This window comes from Garra rufa, chromosome 15 (assembly GCF_049309525.1).
Source record: "Garra rufa chromosome 15, GarRuf1.0, whole genome shotgun sequence".
NCBI classification, from domain to species: domain Eukaryota; kingdom Metazoa; phylum Chordata; class Actinopteri; order Cypriniformes; family Cyprinidae; genus Garra; species Garra rufa.
This window is the reverse complement of record NC_133375.1, coordinates 44,472,705-44,494,994: the sequence shown is the minus strand read 5'-3', so window position 1 is coordinate 44,494,994 and position 22,290 is coordinate 44,472,705. Positions and strand designations below refer to the sequence as shown.

At 33.5% G+C, this 22,290-nt stretch overlaps 2 protein-coding genes across 6 annotated transcripts in view; one reads left to right on the top strand and one right to left on the bottom strand.

The window, feature by feature from the left end:
* The window catches only part of LOC141286736 (leucine-rich repeat-containing protein 2-like), a 371,513-nt gene that overhangs the window by 92,930 nt on the left and 256,293 nt on the right, over nucleotides 1-22,290 (top strand). The gene's annotated exons all lie outside the window — the stretch shown is intronic.
* The window catches only part of LOC141286695 (hippocampus abundant transcript 1 protein-like), a 115,448-nt gene that overhangs the window by 56,642 nt on the left and 36,516 nt on the right, over nucleotides 1-22,290 (bottom strand). The window contains exons 3-6 of one of the 5 annotated variants that reach the window (XR_012339329.1): nucleotides 11,709-11,797; nucleotides 11,230-11,258; nucleotides 9,717-9,844; nucleotides 7,121-8,111 (exon numbers count right to left, since the gene is read on the bottom strand). The exons of 1 other annotated variant lie outside the window; for it this stretch is intronic. The gene's annotated coding sequence lies outside the window, so the exon portion shown is untranslated. Of the gene's footprint in view, nucleotides 1-7,120; nucleotides 8,112-9,716; nucleotides 9,845-11,229; nucleotides 11,259-11,708; nucleotides 11,798-22,290 lie in introns of those variants that run through there. 3 more of the 5 variants (XR_012339330.1, XR_012339328.1, XR_012339327.1) reach the window with 3 other exon arrangements.

Below are 22,290 nucleotides of genomic sequence, written 5' to 3'. Positions count from 1 at the left end.
CTCATGAACGTATCATTATGAATTACTTTACTACCACACGAACCGATCACCTATTCAGGCTTACTAAATGACGAAACATGATCATAATCATCACACACACACATACACACACACACACACACACACACACACACACACACACACACACACACACACACAATACAGTAACATACCTAACACTAAAGTTTTAATCATCAACACAACACGACTAATTTATTGACAACACTAAGGGAGCGTGTCAATCTCCTCTCTACCTGCCGACGTCGTAAATAAATATATCGCGTACACAAAGACAGGCCCTAGTACCTCCTTACTTACCACAAAGTATTAATCATGGTAATTAACAACCATGCTCCTAGTTTTTGTGGTGCATTGTCAGACTTTTCAGGGAGCGAACGTTCCAGTGCACTTCCCTTAAAATGGCCGACTCCCTCATCAGTTCCCTAATAACTTAACAAGGCAGCTAATTGACTAACAAGGCATTAATTACCTTCCAAACATCTCAATACAAAGAATTAATTACATTAATAACATGACTTAACAAGAAATGGATAATTATTTCATATTTTAATTCATATATAACGAAGTAAACTATACGAATCTAGTTATGAAATAAAACGTTATGTTTCCAATATTTATTCACAAAATACAACCATAACCATAACAAATAGAAGAAAAACCACTTCAACTTCTTTCAAACTATCATGGATGACTAATATCAATGAACGTATGATTGAGATTACAAAGAGAGAATCGCAAGCACATGCTTACCTTTTCACCTCCACACAAAATGGTGTCGTTTCCTGGCAAAGCGGAAGTACGTTAATAAATCACGCGCATGCTCCCTAGTGGATGAAATTATATATACATCATAAAATAAAAAATGTTATTACAAATCCAAAACTTTAAGCATACATTTTTTTTTTATTAACAATAATTTAATTTAAAATTTTAAAATGAATATCTTTTTACGTGTTTTTGGATTTATATTATACCATAACACGTATAATTACTTTAAAAATATCTGTACCTACTGTGAAATATATGTCCATCTGTCGTTACATTACAACCTACTTACATATGTGCATGACTACATTTATTGTATTATCCATACTGAAAATGTTATTCTGTCAGACATATATGTTGAATCAATCAACATGCTATCAACACCCATGTGAACAGCTGTTTCATCCAAAGTAAATTAAACGAACCATAAGTAAAAAATAAATAAATAAACCAATTGATCAATGCACTAAAATTTGTCTGTAAGTAAATATTTAATTTTACTTATTTTATATTTGCATTTGAACAAGTATAATTTATTATATAATATGGTTTTTTTTGCGAGACCAGGGTATCTGCAGCATATTTTATGTTAAATTCTACACATTTTAATACTTTTTTAAAGACCTAAACAAAATTAAATTAATAAATAAATAAATATTAAAATGACTGTAAAAAGCATGATTTACAATTGAGATCCAGATTTCACAAAACAAAAAAGATTTCTTAAATTATAAAATTCACATTCCATCCTTCAAGAGTCAAAAGTATCAATTCTTATATTAATTTGAACAATTATTTTCAATCAAGTATTATATTAGGCTAATAAACATATATTTTATTGCCTTAATTGTTTAAATTTGTATATGATCTTGTCGATCCATCAGAAAACATTTACAACTCTACGTGTTTGGTGTTTAAAACCATGGACTGATTTGTTTTCATTGGTCTTTTGACAACAGTAGACGTACGAGCTGATTAAAAATGTCAGATCATTCTCTTCCAGCAGGAGGCGCTATCAGAATGATACACAAAACAGCGCCGCAGCTGACTTTGAAACGCGCAGCGCTCATATTTATTCAATGGGTAACCTTATAAAGTTTCATCGCAATTCTTGCCTTTCAGTCCCCACATTTAAGACCACCTGAAATCATAATTAAAACTTTCTTAACCCCTAATAACACTACAGTCATCAATAAAAATGAAGAGCTTTATTTCAAGAACCGACTTTCAAAAACAACCCTACGTTTCTTTTTATTGTGCACAAGAGAAATATTAGGGAAGTAAATTAATATCAGCATATGAAGTATATTCGTATATCATTGTCTCTTAGAGAATGTGCACATCAGATGCTGAAAGCCCTTTTTTCACTTTCACTTTAACCAATACAGTTGTCACGTTGCTTGTGTGATATCCATAGGCTCACCGTCGTGGTTTAAAATATAAACATGTATAAAAATACAGTATAAAAAAATATATTTACAATATTTTGCGACGTAACCCCAAAATAATGCATATTCCATCAACGTTTTTCACTCACTGAAAGCTACATCTGTCTGCCGATCTCTACTCTCCTCACTGCACGGAAGATTGCAGCCAAACTCTGACCCTAGTGTGCTTGATATAAATGTATTTATTACAAATAGCGTTTGGCATTTTTTTTTATTATGTCAAAAGCTTTCACGGTCCGCATGGACGCATCTTGCGGTCCGCAAGTTGACGACCCCGGTTTTAAATGGACTCAAAAAAACAACAACATTTTACCTGTAACTGCATACTCAACCAAACCAATGATCCAAGATTTCAGCATATTAATATACCAAACTATAAAGTTCCACCTGCTTCACTTTTATACTTAAAACAAAAACACATTGACAGTATGATCAAGTTAATATTTACCAAAACAAAACATCAACTGTTATTTCACATGTGAATACATGTAAAAGAAGCCATGTACTTAAAGTAACAACTTAACATTATATGAAATACTTTACATACTTTAATACCACAATACAAACAACCTTTCAAATATTTAGTAATTCTGTATAATATACTTTGTAAAATGTACTTTACAAAAACACAAATTGTTACTTACATACATGAACTTGATCTGCCAAATGTACGTGACTTCTACAACGCAGTGAATTAAATTATTATAAAATCTCTATAAAAAAATTATCAGTTGATGTCCAGCAATAGTAACCTAACACAAATCAAAGCTCACATTTTTAGATCATTATAACCTATTACCCAAAAACTTTTTTAACGTATACAAAATGAAGGCAAAAACACAACGTTTAAAACAGTGTAATCTATTAAAACACCTTGTGAGGCCTAGATGCAAAATACATTAACTAACAAAACACATTTAACTTGCATCAAATGGTAGCACATGGAAGACAAACAAACATAAACAAGTTTTTACTAAAACTATTTCAATACACAGCAGAAACTTCAAAAACGATCTAACTGCTTTAAACTTAAAACTACATTTTTAATATTGACTACTTAAACTACACAAAAAAACTTTTTCTCTCTCAATTAATTCACAAAAATATAATATAAACGCTATATATTTCAGTAATAATTTAGGACTACTATTCTTTACAGAAACTTTAAAATAGGTAGCCTACAGTTTTCAATACTCTATTTTTGTCCTACCTTCAGATCTAATGACAAACGCCGCCACAAATACCAACACACAACCATATAATCTAATGAAACGTCATATTTAAAATACACATTAAATACTAAAAACAAAACATTCAAAACTATTTAAAACTTCAAAAATATAAATAGGTTTTACTGCACATTAAAAAAAACGCATTTTTACATTTAATAACATATTATTACTTCTTTTGTATGAAATGGACGATGCATTACACATTAAAGTGAAACTAAAAACGATTTTAATTAAAAAAAGCGCTGTAAGTAACAACTATCAAAAACATAGAAATAGCCTACATTTTCGAAACTCAACCACACAAAACAATTTTGTATTAAAGTTATCAATGCTTTATTAACATGGCAATGAAAAAACAACCAACATGTGAATTTAAAACAATAAATTTAACATTGATAAATTATGAACAAATATTATTACCGAACAACAGAAACATATTTACATATACCTAAGCTACACAACGTAAATTACAAAACAACAGCAAACAACCAAAAAACATGAATTTAAATACAATTTACATTGAAATAACATTTTCACGAATTTAACATTAACATTTGAACATAATTTAAACGAACAACTTCCATAAACAACTGGTCCTTTAACATAGCAAACATAACTTCAAGTAACATTGCGCATAATTACATACATCTACTGGCATGCACCTGCTGCAGACATCTCCTCCGCTTCAGCTGCCACACACACAAGCTCAGCTTCCCTTCTTGCACAAAGAAATTCAGACTCACTTGTAGCAGACATCTCCTCCGCTTCAGCTGCCGCACACACAAGCTCAGCTTCCCTTCTTGCACAAAGAAATTCAGACTCACTTGGAGCAGACATCTCCTCCGCTTCAGCTGCCGCAGGCATGGCAACCTCGGACGTGGATTCTTCAGAAGTACAACTTTCCTTGGAAATGTTGGCGATAGCAACCACATTATCATTTTGAATGTCCAGATTCAGTATACCACAGTCTAAAAAATGCTCCTCTACGTCTTGGGCGTCCTGTAGCAGATGACCAAGTCCACAGTCAATCAAATACTTCTGCAGGACGGAATTGTTTGCAGACACATTCATCTCTCCGATATCTCCTAACACGGTAACATTGGCGATGACACTTGGCTTATACATCCCCGTTTTCTGAAGCATCTTGCACTTGCAGCATCTGTGAAACTTCGCCTTCGGTTGAAAATCCACCTGCGCAGTTTTACAGTTCCCGCAGGTTCGAGAAATGTTAACCTCCGCCCTTATCACCTCACCGCTGACAGAAACAACAGGGTCTTCCTTGACCTCACAGCGAGGCATTGCTCCAAGTCCCGGTAAAGGTGAAACTGCTTCAACTGTTGTTTCCCGAGTCGTAGTGATGAACAGTTCACCTTGGAACTCTCTCGTGCTGAGCTGGGTGAACTTGTAGGTCTTGCCAAAGGAAACGACTCCCACTTGACTTTCCCACAGCTGAACTCGAATTGTCCCACTGGCATCCTGCAGCATCACACTCTGCGTCTCAACTTGTCGGCCCTGGATCTCCACCATCTCTGTTGATGTCCTCAAATGCACAATCCGCCCAGTCAACTCACCAACCTGACAAAAACATTAATAACAAATACACTACATTAATAAAAACAGTACGCAAATTAGCATAACACACTAAAACTTAAATCAATATTAAACACTTACATATTGACGAGCAGACATTTTTCTGACGTCTCCCACGGTCCGCTTACACTTAGACGGAGGTTGCTTGTATGGGAACGTCAAATTAGGGATCACAGTCACACCTGTTGCTTTTCCACACAGGACATCGACACCTTCACCAGAACGGCCTGAGACAATAAGGAAAACAACAAATATCATTAAAAATGAGTACTTCAATAAGCAGAATACACAATTTAACAACATTCAATAACACACTTACTAGGTTGAACTTCGACATCGCTCAACTTCACTGGGCTTCTGCAATTTTGCGCTCGTAAAAACAGGTTGCGCTTCTCAGCAGAAAACACGGCAACATCGTTGAAAGTTTCTCGGCTGACCTGAAGAACCGCATTGAAATACTTATTTTTTCTCACTGCAGCTATTTTTACAACCGACACATTATGAATATATCCACAGACACTAACAAGCTGTTCAGTTTTCGGTTTTTTTGTCGCGGATGCCATGATAGCTGTCTCAATTTGCAAAAATGACAAACTATGCCTTCTCAGCACTTATATACCCCATCAGAACTACAATTGATACAAAACCAGACATACCAATATACCATTCCAGACAGACAGACAGCACCTGACCAGTTCAAGCAAAGGTCAAACACCTATATAAAAATCAAACAGAAAACCATATAAATAGGCTACGCTATATAGCCTACGTAATATACTGGTTATTTATTTATCATTATTAAAATTACTACCCTACTTTATTCATTTTATTCCATAAATAGGCTACTTAATTCCATAATTACCTATGTCTAAATAGACACAAAAAACATATAACCTATACATATTTCCCCATTAACAAAAAACATCACATTGTTAATTCTTATATTGCTTATTCCAAATAAAATAATTATTAAAATTGACACATGTTTCAAAATAAAATATTATTCTTAAAATATAAAAAAAAATCCTTAAATTGCATTACAATCCTTAAAAACACAATAATACATCTAACTTTACCTAAATATACATAACATCCATTTATTTCATACTTCACAAGTTTCGTTATTAAAACTATACACATGTAGCTTAGAATTACATATTAAAATATATCTACATCCCAGTATTATGTTCAACACTAAAACATTGATACGAACTTCTCAACTACCTCACGTGAACAGCTTCGTATAAACTTAATTACTTCGTCTTACACTTGTTACATTTGTAACATTCGACTATAAAGGACATTTCGCACATCGATACCTGCACTAGGCCTACAAATTAATTAAAGAACTTCCACATGGAGTACAGAACATAACGAACAACTCAGTATCAGACATCGTTTAATTAAAATCATCTATTAACTATTAATCTATTAACACAAAACATTTTGAACTAAATAAAACTAATGTTCTATCCTCTACATAAATAAAACCATCTTATTGTAAACTAGTGCACATAATGCTAATTTTACCTTAATATCTTATTCACATAAGTGTATTTCAAACACATTAACTCTATAATATAAATAGTCTAATTGTAATTACTTGACCTCGACTATAATACAGTAACAATCGAAAACTAAAAACGAGATCAAAATAACATTTATTTTGAAATATGTCTAGACTTTAAAGCTATTCACGTAACAATTGACCGCGCCTTCAACTATGTCACGTGGACACCTAGTCTAGACTACCTACTAATTACCGTGCCAGGTGCAAAATACGCCTCACGTTTTTTTTTTCTTTATTTCAACTAACTCTTTAACAGAAACACTTGACATAAATCTACACTACAAATTAAAAACAAAATGTGTAATATCTTTTTCATTAAAGACTACATTAAAAACCCTGTATACACTTAAACATTTATCATTTCCTTTTTACAAATTCTCTTTAACACAAACTCTAGCATACACACACATCTTATAATTATGCAAATATACATAATGCCACGTTTCATTAAATAAAAATAATTTTTATTTTCATGAAAAAAAACAATATTCCAAAACAAAACCTGTTTTTTTCCCTGAAAAGGTAAAAAACAAAAAATATTTATTTTGAAATATGTCTATACTGTACACAAATGTGTACATGTGACAATTTTTCGTGCCATAAACTATACTACCACAATACCTCTACCTAATTACCATACAAGATGTTAATTCTAACTTTTTTTAAAAAATGAAACCTTTTACAAATACATCAATATGGAATACAAAACACTCCTACAACACAAAATATACTTAAACAATGTCTGATATAGTAAATCCAAACTAACAATGTAAACACATTCTTAGAACATCCTTAAAACATGATAAAACACATGCCTACTTTTTAAATTAAAATATTATAACAACAACACCGTACCAACACCATTCCAAATATATAAACTGAAAAAATGCATGAATAAAATCTACACAAACACAACAATCAACAAAAAAAGTCAAACCACACATCACTGAATACTATTTTATTACTAGTCTAGCAAATGCAGTTCATAATACAACAACACACTACTTAAAATGATAAAAAAAGAACAATTTACATCTAAAGGCATTTCAAAACTAAATTCAATCATGTCATCATTTCAAAGTTCATTTCAATAGTATCTATACAGTCAATCAAACAATGTCACTGCAAATGAACAATACTCAACTAAGCAAGCAACAGGTCAAATAAAACAACAACAGAAGAAAAAAAAAACAATGAAAATTCATCACTAACAAAATCCACAAAAAAAGTTATCATAAACCACACTCAGTCAGGCACCAATTCACCTCTGGCCAAATCAAACCAGCAATTCAACTCAACTACACGCAAGTCAGATTATGCAGGACACTCATGTGGTTCCCAAACTCTTCTTCTGACGATTATCTAAAAAAAAAGGTCTTCATTGGACATCTTTCTGTGACGTTCATCTAGGACTCCTTGTCTCCAGGTCTGTACACATCATCTCTAGGTGCTCATCCACGATCTGCATCTGCTGGCAACAATAACCTCAAAAAAGGAAAGAAAGAGACTAATATTAGCAAATATTACCAATATTATTTCACATCATTTCACACTTTTCCTGTCAAACAAACAAACATATCTCATTTGACTGTTACAACCCAGGGGGTTGATCCTCACGAAAGGGGAGTAACATTAAGTAATTTTAAGAAGAAATACTCGTACGCCATACATGTAACCTTCAGGTGAGGAGAGACACCACAAACGAATGATGCTCCAAATACATGTTTTATTTACAAGCAGTGAAAAAGTAGGTGACATTACAATAAAGAAAACAAACATGTTTACAACTATATACAAATTGATGACACGACAATAAACACTACAAATGACGAGAATACACCTTTTTCACAGAAACCGGAAATACTCAATCGCAGGGTATGCAGACTTCCTGTGTAATGTCAACACAGCAGAAAGCCGGGTAATTTAAAATTAAAATGGAGAGTGTCTACACAACTTCCCTCGCTGGTTTGTCAAAGATAACTTTTGCAGACCCCATAAGAGTCGTGTAGGAAAACTCCGTCACAAAGAGGAACAAATTGGATAAAGGATATACGTTTTTCCACTAAGAGTTTATCCGCGTTTATACACGCTTAACGTGGCTTAACGTACGTAAAAAATGACCAGAAAACCCCAAATTTCTGTCATACCTTACTTGGAACCTGCTTGGAACGAACACTAACTACTATCAAAAGAACGAGCCCTTATTCCACAGATAAAGTGAATAATATCACGTTAAGCGTTTTCTCCCCCATAGAAGCCCATTATAAGGAAACAGCTTGGTTTATTAACTTACCTTAACAGCGACCAGGGAAAACCAAACTTCTGTTAAATTTCACTTAAAATAAACTCTTGCTGCTCTCAAAAGAACGAGCTCTCATTCAGCATATAAAGTGATCGCGCCCCATAGAAGTCTATTATACCAAAAAAAAAGCTTTACGTGGCTTAAAATTTTACTTATAATAAACACTTTCTGCTGTCAAAATAATTAGCTCTTATTGAGCATATAAAGTGAATAATATAAAGTGAATAATATCACGCTTTTCTCCCTATAGAACTCCATTAAGGAAAAAGCTAACATTGTTTGTTATAATGGACTTCTATGGGGCGCGCACTTTATATGCTGAATGAGAGCTCGTTCTTTTGACAGCAGCAAGTGTTTCTTATAAGTCAAATTTAACATACATTTGGTTTTCCCTGGTCGCTGTTGAGGTACGTAAACCACGTTAAGCTGTTTCCTTATAATGGGCTTCTATGGGGGAGAAAACGCTTAACGTGATATTATTCACTTTATATGTGGAATAAGGGCTCGTTCTTTTGATAGTAGTTAATGTTTGTTCCACGTAAGGTCTGACAGAAACTTGCGGTTTCCTGGTCGTTTTTTACATACATTAAGCCACGTTAAGCATTTTTCACGTTGTTTAACTGGTTACCGGCATACCGGGGCGGAAATGGGTTTACACAGCAATTACGTATTTCCGGCGCAAAATACGGAAGTTGTGAGAAAGGTCTATAGGAGACAAAAAACTGGCAGCATCCAAATCAAAGAAAGAAACAAAAAACAAAACTGCCTAATAAATCCAATCCTCTTACCGTCTCCCTTTCTCTCACGAGTGACATCTTTCCTCCAGCTTTATGCCATGGGCACTGATCTGACTTTGATCAGTGACATCACAGTACACGGGTGAAACAGATCAGTGGTGACAACCAATGAAACGAATCTGCAAAAGTGAAAGTAAAAACAAGACACCAGAGAAAAACACATAAACAGACCATTAATAAAACACAAGGGCAAAACATAACACAAAAACACAAACTCAATTCATACACATCTATTACCAAAATAACAATACCAACCACTTACATAAAATAACTTAAAAAATAATAAATAAATGAACAAACACAAACTTTACAGCAATAACCACAATATATACAATACTACACAAATGACTGAATTGCAGAAAACTCTCCAAAATACTTCAACAAACCTACCTGCAAACCTACCTTAAATACTATGTGCTACTGTACCTAAGGCAAAACCTGTATTAAATGATAAATATGGTAACACCAAATATACAATGAATTTAGTTAGTAGAACTGCGTTGATAAATAAAATCTATTTACACCATTATTTTGAAAGTCACCTTACAGGATGGTTACACAGCTACCTAAAACAGAACACAGGACTATACTTTTAGAAGTCATTTTCTTAAACTATCTTGACACTTTGACACACTTTTTCTACATTTAATGTCTCTGGTTGTTCTGTTTCTTCATTTCATTCCAGACAAAACTGCTGTCTCTCTAGACCACTGCATACTGCATGTTGTCAAAGTGCTCATCCATAAAAAAAATCTAACTGTATTATTATAATAAATAATGTTGAGAAATGGAAAGTAATATTTATATTAACAAACTAAATTGAAACATAAAAAACATACCAAATTTAGAAAATAAAAATACTTTTTCTTATTAAATAACAATGTTGCCCCTCTGACATAAAACTAGCATAACTCATCAACGAAACGACATATTCTAATTAAATAAATACCTGTTCCCTATAACGCAGCACAATACAATCTTGAAATAAATTGCACTACCAATAAAACCTAATACAAATTTACATTAAAAAACACTATTCTTTAATCAAGCTATTTCACATAACAATAATTACATTTTATATTCATTCTTAAGAACAACTTGTCATGCTACTATGTTATTATTTCTTATGATGACACTAAAACAAATTTCATAAAACAAACACTGCTCTTTTACGTACCATTAGTTAAAAAAGTTACACATTCTTTCATCATTAAATATTGACCTGCTTTCCAACCTAAACAAACAAGAACAAACATACTTTGAACAAAAGAAAAGTATATTCACTTTAAATTCCTCCAATTAAACTGTCTGATCCTATTCACACACACCTAACCACCCTACACCAATATCGTTCAAATCGATACCCACTAAAAATGCTGCAGCTGCTCCTGCATAAACACATCTTTTTTTCTCTTAAAATCATACATAATTATATCATCACATTAAACTTACATTTCTATCACATTTTGTACACCACATAACAAACATAACATATTATACATACCTCCAAACACTACTTCTGACTACTTCCACCTACACACAGCACACAAACGTAAGACTGTCACATTCATGGATGTCCTGGACATGGTTCACCAAACTGACCACTTCAATCTCCATAAACATTACTACTGAAACCTGCAGTCCATTACAAATAACATTAGTTATTAACATCAGACATCCACTACTTCAGATATTTACACTCCCTCATTCTTGACAATACCTCCCATACACTTATAAACACAAGCAATGTACACTAATTGTGCAAACAAACCTAATAACCTACACCTACTTCACCACTATAAATTAGAAATATATTAACTTAAAAAATAAACATATGCTAACAGTTAAAAACTATTTTTAAACATTTACTCAATACAATAAATCTTCAACAAAAACTTCTACATATCACTTTACTTCAAAATGGTAATACTATAATGTCATATAAAATATTACAAAAAACAAACAAACAACAACAACACTTACGGTGCACACTTAGCGTTGTAGAAGTCGACCTGCCTCTTACTTCATAATTGCACCTCCAGCAAACGGAACCCACACTCTGTTCATTTCACCTAACACATTACAAACAATAACGATCAAAACAATCGCACATCACATTTAGGTTACATTACTGCTCCGATGACTAAAAAAATTTCCACAAACAATACATCACCTTTCAGATTAGCTTGTTATCTTTAAAATTATACCAAATACATGCCTCTGCGTGCTTCAACAGCTTCAAGCCATTCTAATATATGTCAGATGTACCGATCAATGCATGCGGTGTACTTGAATAGTGCGATTTCTACTGGTTTGGCCTAAACACGTTTCTAATGACGGACGATTACGTCATCGCGTAATGTTTGAAATGGTTTAAACCTCTCAATCTAATTTGTCCAAAAAGACGTCAATCAAACGAAAAATCCAAAATATGCCAAACCCAAAAAACTACTTTACATAATACACTAAAATATATATATACAGTGTTAATTACAAAATAAATGTAACAGTAATTCGTTACGTTACTGAGAAAAAATATGTAATTAAATTACAGTTACTTATGAAAATGTTAAAGATTACAAATGGGGTTACATCTAAACATTTTCTTTAAAAATCTGGAATATGTTGAATAATATTATTCTGCTGCTTTGCCTGTTTTTTATATGCACGGCGATGCCTACCATTAATTAAAGCAGTGCTATTCTGATGCGTTTGATTGGTTTTCCGGTTTGAATTTGCGGCGCACCATGTCTGTCGATTGCGTCAATCCTCTTTGTCAGCGCGTTCTTCGTCCACTTTGTGTATTCGAGACCAATATTAAAACATTCATAACAAATTTGCTAGTCTGCTACCTGCCTTTACCAGACACACTTATATTTATGAACTCTTTCACAAAACAATACTGCATTTTCAAACCATTTTAATTTGGAATATCATTTGTAAAATCATTGTTTGGACTAGGCTACTGCGTGATTTTCAGCTGAAACCTGACTAATGATTTGAAGGATGAAAATCCCTGCAGTTTAGTTTATTTTCGAAAAATATAAATCTGTTTTTCTCGAGGGCTTGAAACTTTCCTCTAATGATCGATGTTGACCTAACGTGCCACCTAGTGGACAAATCTCTCAATTAGTTTGTCCCATTTGGTCCTGCAAAATCATCTAATGAAGCACCCCAGTTGGTCACTGAATCTAAGCAGTGTTTTAAATTAAATGTAACTTTATTTAAAACAATAAAAAACTAAATAAATAAATAAACAATACCATGGATTTTATGACACAGCTACAATGATGGAGTCTGTTTGGATTTGGCAGTATCTATTCTAGAATCTATTATTGCTTCTCTTAGTGAGAAATAATTATTACCCTGTAAGCTATAATGATTTCCATTCACACATAGTGGTAAAAAAAAATAATAGTAGATTTTTACTATTTTTTATTATATCAGTAAAGTGAAAAACGTGTTTTTACTACATTATTATAATCTACAATTGTGTTTTCTCTTAAATATAACTAAAAATAATGATCTGTTTTTTTAGAGGAAACATTTAAGAAATCTTTTTTAAGATTTACGTTTTCTTCAAGGCATTGTTACTTGCCAGTGTGTCCTGTCAAACCTATGCAAAATTTAGACTTTGTAACAACAGTAAACAATTTTTTTGTTATAACGTCCGGTTTTGTGGTGGCTGTACTTTAAAATTAAATTAATATAATCTTAATTCAAGTGAGGAAAGATTTTTAAATTCTAACAGTAAACAGAGTGCTACTGTAAGGTCACACCAGCTTGGTATAAAATTGAAATGATTTAGTTGAAAATATCCATTAGAAACATAAAATTAATCAAAAAGTAATCAGATGTAATCAGTTACTTTACTTTTATAAAGTAATTGAAAAGGTACACTACTTATTACATTTTAAATAGGGTAATTTGTAATCTGTAATCTATTACATTTCCAAAGTAATATATATATATATATATATATATATATATATTTTTTTTTTTTTTTTATCAATAAACAACTCAATGCTCCATTCATGAACTATATTCTTCAATAATTCACCTGTCTAAATAAATCTTTTAGTAATCATTCAAAAACTCACTCATAAACAATCACCGCCCCCTAGTGGCTCACATTCATACTTTAATATGTTTACAACATTTTCTATATTAAAAACTGTACAAAATACTGACTATAGCATTAATGCAGTTCAATTTTCCGAATCAACTTCACAAAAAACTACCAAACATTATATAAAACGATTTGGAACTAATACCACATAAATTATGACTATTAAAAACACAACACATAAATCTTCTAAAAAAAAACATTGTAATTCAACAACATATTTAATTCATTAAAAAACACATACATACTACTGAAATATTACAAAATATTTTAATTAAAATAAAAAATTTTATTATGAACTTTGCACTTACCTAACATAGCAAAAAATACAAATGTATCCACAAAATATATTAAACATTCAAAATAAACTCCTTCATATTATGAAAAAAATATTGAATTTGTACTTTGGTTAGCTATAACAAAGTCATTTTAAAAGATGTGTGGCCACATATACTCAAAAGCTTATAAAACCTAAAAAAACTTTATGAAACGTGGTTAAAACATGTGACACATGAGTCTTAGCAACCATGCAAAGATTCATAGACCTCAGAGTATAGGCAGCACTATAACAATTAAATAAGGCCTCAAAAACACAATATTTCCAAAGTAAATCACCTTAAATCCATCATACATTCACTTATAGACTATCTCTTCACATAATATCATAGATCTAACCATTCTGGGATGCGTTTCCCTAAAGCATCATAGTTAAAGATTACCATTTTGCTCATACACTTTTTAACAATTTTGCCAGATAATCATTACAGTGAAATATGAAAATAACACAAACTCTTTAAAAGGGAAGACTTTTAATAATTATTTCAAATATCTAAAATTACAACACAATGTGTGTGAATGCATGTATTAATTAACCATTAAAATTTCTGTTTGTGTCTTTGACTGTTTTTGCATAATATAATATTTTAACTATTTCATTGTGTGTTTCTCTGTGCGTGTGTATGTGTCTGTTAGCTTATTGTCCATTCTCAATGTGCTTCAGTGTCAGCCATGCATTCAGGTTCCATTATACAACCTCAAAGGCCTTAACAATGCTCGAACCCCGGTAATTGCTGCTTGCAGCTATATTTATTAGGGGTTCGAGTGCGTAGCACTGAATCCCTATTGTAATTGTTAGGATTTTTATTATTATTTTTCTGCCGTAAAACTGAACGGGCAGCCCAAACCGTAAGGCCTAGAGACTTGAAACTTGGTCAGATGATAGAGCAAAAATCGAGGAGAACCTCACAAAGAATCAGCCCAATCGGACCATAGGTGGCGCTATAGCGAACCGAAACGCGAAACCTATCATAACTCCTAAACCGTTTGTCCTAGACTCAAGTGTCTTATATCATTGGAATCCTTGGCTCAATCAAAACAAAATGGCTATCTCCAATTTCATTTCCGGTATGCAAATTTTTCCGCCATTTTGAAATTTGTCCAAAACCTACTTTTGCGAACTAGTCCTAGGTTTTTCGCCCGATCGGAACCAAACCAGTGCAGAAATATTCTCTGGACACTGAATATCAATAATTATCAAAAAAAAGTTGAACTTTTGACTCACGGTCGCAAAGGGCCACCAAAACGTTCGAAATTGACGGGGCCACTTTTACTAAAATGGCTATAACTTTTGAATGGAATGAGTTATCTTCACAAAACTCGACACACACGTGTATAAGCTTAATCTTTGGTCAAATAAAAAAAATTGCGGAGCTTGTCCACTTGGTGGCGCTATAAGGCGGAAAAAGCATATAAACAGTTATAAATACACAGCCATTAGTCCGATCGACTTGAAAATTGGTATGCAGTGACTTGAACCAAAGGGGCACAAGTGTCTATGAGGACATTGGCGTATCTCAAAAAACATGGCCGCCATTGGCCATTGAAGTTTGAGCACCTATTTGACAAGGTTAACGGAGGTCAATCAGAACGAAACTCGGTGGGCATGTTCGACTCACGACCCTAAAGGTCTGTAAGAATTTTGAAAGAAATCGGCCACTAGTTGGCGCAAACGAGTGTTTTTGGCTCTGTAATCGCGCGGCGTTTCACACATCCACACAATATGCATATCATTTGATAGATCCCCTCATGCCGAAAAACTTTGACTCAAGAACCATTGCTGTCAATCAAATCGTTCATTAATTATTCACAAATATGTTAAAAACCTACTTTTCGAACTAGTCCTAGGATTTTCGCCCGATCTGGATCAAACCACTGCAGTAATATTCTCTGGACTCTCTAGATCAATAATTATCAAAAAAATGTTGAATTTTGTCCTTTGGTTGGCTATAATGGGCTAATTTAGAAAAGGGGGTATGACCACACATACTCAAAAGCCTATAAAAACTAAACAAATACTCAACAATTTACAAAAATGGGTGTCAACATGTACCAGGTTACCCTCAACAAGCATGCACAGTTTCATGAAGATCGGACCATAGGTGGCGCTATAACAGTTAAAAAGGTGAAAAAAACATGATATTTCTACTGTATATAGAAATAAAAACCCAATTAAACGTCGATATCTTCACATATACACTATATCTTCATATCATATGATAGATCTCCTCATTCTGAACAACTTTGCCTCTAGGACCAATGTTGTCAATCAAACTGTTCTTTTAATACGTGAGATGATTTTAAAAACATACTTTAGTGAACTCGTCCTGGGTTTTCCACCCATACTCAATAAAATCAGTGCAGTACAATTCTCCAGACTCTCTTGGTCAGTAATTATCAAAAAAATGTTGAACATTTGCATTTGGACAGCTATAACAGGGCCATTTCATAATATGCTTTTTATCTAGTGTACATTAAAGTCTACAAATACTAAAATAAAACAAAAATTCACAAACCTAAGTAAAATTATATATTATATATCATATGATTCAAAACAAGCATATGTTTATGGACACTGGGCAAAAAAAGGCAATTTAATACTTATAAAGCTTAAAACAATGCACCTCTATTTCAACAAAATTACAACTATAGCCACTAGATGGCAGTAGAATACCACTAATGGGCTCACACATGTTAATAGAACAGTGCTTTGTATGGTTTAATGGCTTTATGTAGGTTTGAATTGATATGTAAGTGATACTAAATCACTGTTATAGCTTTTCAAATCACATTTAGCCAAAGTTTAAAACTTAATTTATACAGATATATCAAAATTGACCATTACACATGATTATGATAATAGTGAAACATGACAATGATATATCAAATCTTAAAAACACAAGTTTTAAGCATGTTGTCACTTATCATTTATTATACAAATCTCTTATGTGCAACAAAATATGTGTGCATCTGTCTGTGTCTGTAATCATGCTTAATCAACACAATAGTTTAACCATTTCATTTCTGTGTATGTTTCTGTTTGTGAGTGTATTCTTCGTAATGGATATGTTCTGGTGTCAGCCATATATTTCATGTTGGCCAACACCTTAACGGTATAGACGCCGTAAAGGCCTTAAATACTCGAACCCCGCTCAATGCTGCTTGCAGCTTTAATGTTTATTTGTAATCGCTATATTAATCTTTTTTTTTTTCCTAAAACTGAACGGGCAGCCCAAACCGTAAGGCCTAGAGACTTGAAACTTGGCCAGAAGGTAGAGCTCCCTGTGGGGACCTCCTGAAAAAAGAATGAGCCTAATCGGACCATAGGTGGCGCTACAGCGCAAAAAACAAATTTTTTGACATTTTGGCCATAATCTCGTAAACCGTTTGTCGTAGACTCAAAAACTTTACATCGTTGCGTTCCATGGGTAAGGCCGAACAAAAGTGTATTGCGAAATTTTTGAGCTGCGACGTACGGTTGACCCCGAAAACTGGACGTTTGTCCGAAACCTACTTTTGCGAACTAGTCCTAGGTTTTTTGCCCGATTGGAACCAAACCAGTGCAGGAATATTCTCTGGACACTGAATATCAATAATTATCAAAAAAAAGTTGAATTTTTGACTCACGGCCGCAAAGGGTCACCAAAACGTTCAATACTGACGGGGCCACTTTTACTAAAATGGCTATAACTTTTGAATGGAATGAGATATCTTCACCAAACTCGGTACAGATGTGTATAAGCTCAATCCTTGGTCAAATCAAAAAAATTGCGGAGCTTCACCACTTGGTGGCGCTATAAATCGGAAAAAACATATTATTGACTATAAATACACAGCCGTTAGTCCGATCGACTTGAAAATTGGTATGCAGTGACTTGGACCAAAGGGGCACAAGTGTCTATGAGGACATTGGCGTATCTCAAAAAACATGACTGCCATTGGCCAATGAAGTTTGACCACCTATTTGACAAGGTTAACGGAGGTCAATCGGAACCAAACTCGGTGGGCATGTTCGAATCACGGCCCTAAAGGTCTGTAAGAATTTGGAAAGAAATCGGCCACTAGTTGGCGCTAACGAGATTTTTTGGCTCTGTTATCGCGTGACGTTTCACACATCCACACATTATTCATATCATTTGATAGCTCTCCTCATGTCAAGAAAATGTGCCTCAAGAACCATTGCTGTCAATCAAACCGTTCATTAATTATTCTCAAATATGTTAAAAACCTACTTTTGCGAACTAGTCCTAGGTTTTTTGCCCGATCTGGATCAAACCACTGCAGTAATATTCTCTGGACTCTCTAGATCAATAATTATCAAAAAAATGTGGAATTTTGTCCTTTGGTGGGCTATAACAGGGTCATTTACAAAAGGGGCGTTGCCACATACACTCAAAAGGCTATAGAACCTAAACAAAAACTCAAAACTTTACAAAAATTGGTGACAACGTGTACCCCATGACTCTTCATAAGCATGCAAAGTTTCATGAAGATTAGACAATAGGTGGCGCTATAACAGCTAAAAAGGTGTCAAAAACATGATATTTCTATTGTATAAAGAACTAAAAACCCAATGAAACGTCCAAATATTCACATATACACTATATCTTCATATCATATGATACATCTCCTCATTCTGAACAACTTTGCCTCTAGGACCACTGTTGTCAATCAAACTGTTCTTTTAATACGTGAGATAATTTAAAAAACATACTTTGGTGAACTCGTCCTGGGTTTTCAACCCATAGTCAATACAATCACTGCAGTACAATTCTCCAGACTCTCTTGGTCAGTAATTATCAAAAAAAAGTTGAACATTTGCATTTGGACAGCTATAACAGAGCATTTTCATAGTATGGTTTTCATCTAGTGTACCTAAAAGTCTACAAATACTAAAAGAAAAAAAAAATCACAAACTTAAGTAAAATCATGCATCATATGATTCAAAACAAGCATATGTTTATGGACACTGGGCAAAAAAAGGCAATTTAATAGTTATAAAGCTTAAAAACAATGCATCTCATTTCAAACTGCATGAAATTACAACTATAGCCACTAGATGGCAGTAGAATACCACTAATGGGCTTACACATGTTAATAGAACAGTGCTTTGTATGGTTTAATGGCTGAATATAGTTTTGAATTCATATGTAAATGATACTAAATCACTGTTATACCTTTTCAAATCACATTTAGCCAAAGTTTAAAACTTAATTTATATTATATCATATTTGTCAATTACACATGATTGTGATTACAGTCAAACATGACAATGATATATCAAGTCTTAAAAACACAAGTTTTAAGCATGTTGTCACTTATCATTTATTGTACAAATCTCTTATGTGCAACAAAATATGTGTGCATCTGTCTGTGTGTGTAATCGTGCTTAATGAACACAATAGTTTAACCATTTCATTTCTGTGTATGTTTCTGTTTGTGAGTGTATTCTTCGTAATGGATATGTTCTGGTGTCAGCCATATATTTCTTGTTGGCCAACACCTTAACGGTATAGAAGCCGTAAAGGCCTTAAATACTCGAACCCCGCTCAATGCTGCTTGCAGCTTTAATTAGGGGTTCGAGTGCGTAGCACTGAATCCCTATTGAAATTGTTAGGATTTTTATTATTATTATTTTTCTGCCGTAAAACTGAACGGGCAGCCCAAACCGTAAGGCCTAGAGACTTGAAACTTGGTCAGATGATAGAGCAAAAATCGAGGAGAACCTCACAAAGAATCAGCCCAATCGGACCATAGGTGGCGCTATAGCGAACCGAAACGCGAAACCTATCATAACTCCTAAACCGTTTGTCCTAGACTCAAGTGACTTATATCATTGGAATCCTTGGATCAATCAAAACAAAATGGCTATCTCCGATTTCATTTCCGGTATGCAAATTTTTCCGCCATTTTGAAATTTGTCCAAAACCTACTTTTGCGAACTAGTCCTAGGTTTTTCTCCCGATCGGAACCAAACCAGTGCAGAAATATTCTCTGGACACTGAATATCAATAATTATCAAAAAAAAGTTGAACTTTTGACTCACGGTCGGAAAGGGCCACTAAAACGTTCGAAAGTGACGGGGCCACTTTTACTAAAATGGTTATAACTTTTGAATGGAATGAGATATCTTCACCAAACTCGACACACACGTGTATAAGCTTAATCTTTGGTCAAATCAAAAAAATTGCGGAGCTTGTCCACTTGGTGGCGCTATAAGGCGGAAAAGACATATAAACAGCTATAAATACACAGCCGTTAGTCCGATCAACTTGAAAATTGGTATGCAGTGTCTTGGACCAAAGGGCCACAAGTATCTATGAGGACATTGGCGTATCTCAAAAAAACATGGCCGCCATTGGTCAATGAAGTTGGAGCACCTATTTGACAAGGTTAACAGAAGTCAATCAGAATGAAACTCGGTGAGCATGTTCGACTCATGCCCCTAAAGGTCTGAAAGAATTTTGAAAGAAATCGGCCACTAGTTGGCGCTAACGACTATTTTTGGCTCTGTAATCGCGCGGCGTTTCACACATCCACACAATATGCATATCATTTGATAGATCTCCTCATACCGAGAAAAATTGCTTCAAGAACCATTGCTGTCAATCAAATGCTTCATTAATTATTCACAAATATGTTAAAAACCTACTTTTGCGAACTAGTCCTAGGTTTTTCGCCCGATCTGGATCAAACCACTGCAGTAATATTCTCTGGACTCTCTAGACCAATAATTATCAAAAAAATGTTGAATTTTGTCTTTTGGTTGGCTATAATGGGCTCATTTAATAAAGGGGCTTGTCAATATATATTCAAAAGCCTATAAAACCTAAACAAAAACTCAAAACCTTACAAAAATGGGTGACAACATGTAGCAGATGACCCTTAACAAGCATGCAAAGTTTCATGAATATCGGACCATAGGTGGCGCTATAACAGTTAAAAAGGTGTCAAAAACATGATATTTCCATTGTATATAGAACTAAAAACCCAATTAAACGTCAATATCTTCACATATACACTATATCTTCATATCATATGATAGATCTCCTCATTCTGAACAACTTTGCCTCTAGGACCAATGTTGTCAGTCAAACTGTTCTTTTAATACGTGATATAATTTAAAAAACATACTTTGGTGAACTTGTCCTGGGTTTTCAACCCATACTCAAAATAATCAGTGCAGTACATTTCTCTAGACTCTCTTGGTCAGAAATTATCAAAAAAATGTTGAACATTTGCATTTGGACAGCTATAACAGGGCCATTTCATAATATGCTTTTTCTAAAGTGTACATTAAAGTCTACAAATACTAAAATAAAACAAAAATTCACAAACCTAAGTAAAATTATGTATCATATGATTCAAAACAAGCATATGTTCATGGACACTGAGCAAAAAAAAGGCAATTTAGTAGTTATAAAGCTTTAAAAAAAATGCACCTCTATTTCAACAAAATTACAACTATAGCCACTAGATGGCAGTAGAATACCACTAATGGGCTTACACATTTTAATAGAACAGTGCTTTGTATGGTTTAATGGCTTTATGTAGTTTTGAATTGATATGTAAGTGATACTAAATCACTGTTATAGCTTTTCAAATCACATTTAGCCAAATTTAAAACTTAATTTATACAGATATATCATATTTGACAATTACACATGATTATGATTACAGTGAAACATGACAATGATATATCAAATCTTAAAAACACAAGTTTTAAGCATGTTGTCACTTATCATTTATTGTACAAATCTCTTATGTGCAACAAAATATGTGTGCATCTGTCTGTGTCTGTAATCGTGCTTAATGAACAAAATAGTTTAACCATTTAATTTCTGTGTATGTTTCTGTTTGTGAGTGAATTCTTCATAATGTGTAAGTTCTGGTGTCAGCCATATATTTCGTGTTGGCCAACACCCTAACGGTATAGAATCCGTAAAGGCCTTAAATACTCGAACCCCGCTCAATGCTGCTTGCAGCTTTAATTAGGGGTTCGAGTGCGTAGCACTGAATCCCTATTGTTTTTGTTAGGATTTTTATTATTATTATTAGGGGTTCGAGTGCGTAGCACTGAATCCCTATTGTAATTGTTAAGGT